Consider the following 6000-nt stretch of genomic DNA (forward strand, 5'->3'; position numbering starts at 1 on the left):
CCCAAGCAGAATTCAAAACTCATTTCCCCTCTATTTTAGTTTTAGGTGTGCAGGGTTAAGTCGAAGAATAGACACTGAAGAAAGAAAAATGAGCCGAATTTGGCTACTGTTGCATTTGTGGCATTATATCAAAAAGTAAAATTTATAAAGCTGACTTACATCAACAATGTGTTTCTATCAGATTTAATTTTATTAATCACCATAATTACACATGAATAATAAAATGGTTGTTTCCTGCAAGTATACAATATAGCCTATGTAAAATGTGTCAAGCTTACTTATTATCTAACAAACTGAGCCAAAAAGATCTGGACACAAATCTGACTTTCACTTCATCATGGTTACCTTGGGAAATTCATGAAATTTGCCTCAGATTTCCACATTTGTATAATAAAAATGATTATAGTGTGTGCATGTACATATATGTAAATATAAGTACATATATGTAAATGCATGTAATAGGAATGTTAGCAGTACTTAATAGTAAGAGATTTCGAAAGGAATTGGCAAGGAGCTGGCACCTTTAGGTAACCAATAAATATAGGTTATTAATTCAGTTTATATCTATATTCAAGAATATGCATGTTGCATAAAACAGCTATTTATAACAAAGTTCCTAGGTACTTTTCTTCAGACTGAATATCTCCAAGATTTTGGAAAATCCTAATAATTATTTCATTGTTCAAATCAGTACCTTTATGAAGATAATCTAAACAACTGGAAAAACATGGCATGAATTCTTGATTCCTGATAATCTTCTATACTTGGGAAGAGCTCTCCTCTCCTAAATCAGCCACTAATCAGATCTCTCTGCTTCGTTTCTCCTACAATTTATGCAGTGACATTTTCTAATAATAATTGCTTTATAAGCTGTGAATTGCTTCAATGCTGAAGCCTTTTTGCTGAAGCAGGACAGACAAGAGAAAGTGCTTAGCAATGCTATGAATACCCAAACCCTCCATAATGTTTTGTATAGGTAAGATACTTTTACCATTGTCACTGTAGTCAAAATTACCTCTTACATTTACAAATGTCACAGTTGATCTGCTCTTAACAGTAATACTTTTAAATGTACTAGAAGCAAGGCTTCCAAAAGTCATGAATAAGCTATAAGAAACATAATTATTCTGAGTCAGGTTCTTCCAAATATATATCAGAAATTATTTAGACATACATTTTTGAAAGTTCATTTACCAATACTTTAAGAATATTAACTTACTAAAATGTTGAGAAATTCAACATTGAATGCACTTAGTGCCTTTGAAGAATCTGGTGCTATTGTTTCTAAGGATTTGATCCCAATATGGCTACCAGCTTTAGTCTGTTTGCAGCCTACAGACTCCTGATCCTAACACCTCAGTATACTCTTATGTACACAGCACATACTAATGACCTAAACTGACCCAATCCAGGGAAATCAGAGTCATGCTGTGAAATTGTGCATATGAATGTTGTAATCATAAATCTCTGGTTGTTGACTTGAAAGAATTTAAAATTACCATGGAAAAAACATATGGGAATGTCCAACAGATATTTTCTAGATTAGGTTATTTGAGGTAGAAAGATCATTACATGGGCTGGTGTTTGAGTATGAACAAAAAGGAAGAAGGAGGCTGAGCAGCATTAATCATCTCTGCTTCCTTATTATGGACTGAAGGTGACTAGCGGTATCAAGTTCCAGATGTCATGCCTTCCCTACCATGGTAAACAGTAACCTAGAACCTAGAAATTAGCCTTTCTTTCTATAAGTGGCTTCTTATCAGAATTTTGTTCACAGTAATGAAAAAGCTAAAACTGAAAATTGGTACAAAGAAACTGATGTGATAAACCTGACTGTGTGGTTTGTAGCACTTTGGAGCTGGTTTTTAGGAAAAATGTAGAAGAGCTGGCAACTTTGCGATAGAAAAGCCATTAAAGGGAGAAGAAGAAGTCATGTTATTCAGTGGTACAGCCACTGATTAAGTATCCTATAGTCCACTAACTACAAATGTGATATTCTATGAACAAATGTCTGACTTTGGGGAATTCCGGCCAAGATGGCAACCACCTAGCTGTGCTGGAAATCCCGGGGAAAGAAAGGCAAGACATTAAGGGTTTTCTCGGTCTTGTTATCAGTGGGCGGGCATGGGGGGGGGGGACAGGGAATCGTGGATCCCCTTTCAGGTGGGTAGACCACCCCTAACACCAAATAGCCATGGTGCCCCACTGATGCGGCCCAGCATCCCCACCGCCGCCTCCACTCCTGCCTCCATGCTCTGATCACGGGGCATGCCAACCAATCCCTGCATGTAGAAGCTTAAACTGCTCTGCACACTTGCCCACATTACTGTTCAGTGAGCCCAGTTCCACAGCAACTGCCACACAAGCCCAGACTGTGTCTCTCACTTGTGCCAGCTCAGGTGCCTTCCCCTACCTGTCTGCCGCATCCACCATCCTACATTCTCCTGTGACGGGGGACCACAGACTGTTTGCAGGTCCCAGTGTTCCCAGCCAGAGATTGGGCTGCTTCAGGGCTTGGTACCTCAGTCCCCCTCCAAGCTCGAATGCAGGCAGCTTTGGCACATTACCACTTGCGAATTCAGGCAACTTTGGCGCCCCTGTCAGGCAGTAAATAGGTGGCTTTGGCAAGTGGGAGCAAAAGCCCAGACTGCTGGGCAACTGCCCCAGGCTGCCTCACATTCTCATTGTGCTAGAGCCCAGGCTGATCCACCCACCTACCCGCCCTTACACTGTCATGGGCAGACCACAGCAGAAAAGAAATAACATGAAAATTCAAATGCAAGAAAAGCCAGCTAGACCACCTGTCCTACAAAGAATGCATCTAACCAAAACATACAAGAGTTATTAGTATCAGAACATCAAAGTGAAGCTATGAGCAATGCAACCCTGACCAACCTAATGGTAGAACTTGCAGGAAAGCAACAAAGGACCAATAAGCGTGTAGATGCTACCATCACTAAGAGAGAATAATTTGATAAGAGATTGGAAGGAGTTCAAAGAGAGTTAATAGTTTGAGGGAAAGTGAAAAAGAAAAGGACCTTAAAAATCAGCGGGCCATACTAAATGAAGACATAAAGAAATGCAAGGATGAATTCCAAGAATCATCAAGAAAATCAGAAAATGATGTGAAAAGGGAGCTTGACAGAGCAATGGAAATGATACATAGAAAAGTAGTAGAAAATGCAAACATAATTGAACAAGTCCAAAACTCTCTAGGGGCTCTCAAGAATAGAGTCAGTGAAGTGGGGGATAGAAATTCTGATCTGGAAGACAAGATGGAAGAAACAGTTCAAGAATTCAAAAACTTCAGTAAGTTCAAAAGTTCCTGTGAACAGAACATGAGCGAATTGTGGGATACACTTAAACATCCTAATATCAGAATCATGGGAATACAAGAAGGACAAGAATTTCAGACTAAAGGCATGGAGAATTTATTTAACAAAATAATTGAAGAAAATTTCCCCAGTCTCTTAAAAGAAATGCCAATCAAGATACAAGAAGCCAACAGAACTCCAAACAGACTGAACCAAAGGAGAAACTATCCAAGACGTATTGTCATTAAGACTCTAAATATTCACACCAAAGAGAAAATCCTAAATCTTGCTAGGGTAAAACAGCACACCACTTTCAAAGTTAACCCCATCAGAATTACTTCAGACTTCTCAATGGAAACCCTTAAAGCTAGAAGGGCTGGGAGTGAAACTCTCCAAAGTTTAAGAACCTATGGATTCCAATCCAAACTACTCTACCCAGCAAAAGTATCCCTCATAATAGATGGTGAAAGAAAAACTTTCCATGACAAAACTCAGCTTTGCAATTATATGAACACAAAACAAAACCTACAGAGAGTATTTCAGGAAATTATTCACAAAGAAGAAACAAATAACCAAACTCAAATGCCTACAAGAAGCAGATCACAACAACCAAACCCAGAGTAGGCACAAAAATCTTCAAACCCATGAAAACACCAACACACATCTACCACCACAATATCGCAGAGATCAAATCAAATCTCACAGTCATTACCCTAAATATTAATGACCTAAATTCACCCATCAAGAGACACAAGCTAACAGGATGGATCAAAGTATTAGACCCTTCAATGTGGTGCCTTCAAGAAACCCACCTCACCACTAAAGACAGACACCTCTTCAGGGTAAAGGGGTGGAAGACAATATTCCAAGCAAATGGGAATAAGAAACAAGCAGGTGTAGCTATATTAATATCAGATAAAATAGACTTCAAACCAAAAATAATGAAAAAAAGACAAAGAAAGATACTTCCTACTCATAAAGGGAATGATACATCAAGAGGATATTACAATCATAAATTTGTATGCACCAAACACAGGGGAACCACAGTTCATAAAACAAAACCTACTTGACAATAAAACAGAAATAACCACCAACACCATGATTGCTGGGGACTTCAATACACCATTATCAGTAATAGACAGATCATCCAAACAGAAACTCAACAGGGAAGTAAGAGAGCTCAACAAAACCAAAGAGCACTTAGACCCAACGGACATCTACAGAACTTTCCATCCCAAATCCACAGAATATACATTCTTCTCAGCAGCCCATGGAACATTTTCTAAAATACACCATATACTGGGTCACAAAGGCTGCCTCCACATATTTAGGAAAATTGAAATAATTCCCTGCATGATATCAGATCACAATGCTATATTGCTAGAAATCAACAACAAAAAAACCACCAAGAATCCCAACAGCACCTAGAAACAGGACAGCACACTTTTAAACAATAAATGGATAGTGGATGAAATAAAAAAGGAAATTGCAAAATTCCTGGAATTGAATGACAATGAAAACACATCATACCAAAACTTATGGGACACAATGAAGGCAGTCCTCAGGGGAAAATTCATAGTACTCAATGCCTTCATAAAACAGACAGAAAGATCCCAAATCAATAACCTAACCATCCACCTAAAGGCACTGGAAAAACAAGAAAAATCTAACCCAAAGAGATCCAGAAGGAAAGAAATAATTAAAATTAGAGCAGAAATAAGTGACTTGGAAATTAAGGAAACAATTAAGACAATTGACAAAACAAAGAGCTGGTTCTTTGAAAAAGTAACCAAGATTGACAAACCCCTGGCCATTTTGATCAAGCAAAAAAAGGAGAAGCTTCAAATTAACAAAATTCAAAATGCAAAAGGAGAGATCACAACAGACATAAGTGAAATTGGGAGAATCATCAGGACTTATTTCAAAAACATCTACTCCACAAAACTGGATAATGTGGAGGAGATGGATAAATTCCTGGACACATATCATCTACCAAAGCTAAACTCAGAGCAGATTAATCACCTCAATGAACCCAGCACACTCATGGAGACTAAAAAAGTAATAAAAAACCTCCCCAAAAAGAAGAGTCCAGGACCAGAAAGCTTCTGAGCTGAATTCTATCAAACCTTCATGAGAGAACTCATACCAATCTTCCTCAAACTGTGCCATACAATTGAAGAATAGGGAAAGCTACACAACTCCTTTTATGAAGCTAGTATCACCCTAATTCCAAAACTAGGCAGAGATGCCACAAGAAAAGAAAACTACCAGCCTATTTCTCTAATGAACTTAGATGCAAAGATCCTGCACAAAATCCTCACAAACCAAATCCAACAACACATCAAAAGCATTATCCTACTTGACCAAGTGGGATTTATCCCAGGAACACAAGGGTGGTTCAACATACAGAAATCTGTCAATGTTATACACCACATAAACAAGGTTAAACATAAAAAACACATGATCATTTCAATAGATGCAGAAAAGGCCTTTGACAAGATACAACATGACTTCATGATCAAAACATTGGAGAGAATTGGCATCGTTGGTTCCTATCTTAACATAATAAAGGCAATATACAAAGCTCTAAAGTCCCAAATAATACCTAATGGAGAGAGAAGGAGGAATTCCCATTAAGATCAGGAACAAGACAGGGATATCCTCTCTCACCTCTGCTTTTCAATAT

This window comes from Jaculus jaculus, chromosome 2 (assembly GCF_020740685.1).
Source record: "Jaculus jaculus isolate mJacJac1 chromosome 2, mJacJac1.mat.Y.cur, whole genome shotgun sequence".
Taxonomy (NCBI): domain Eukaryota; kingdom Metazoa; phylum Chordata; class Mammalia; order Rodentia; family Dipodidae; genus Jaculus; species Jaculus jaculus.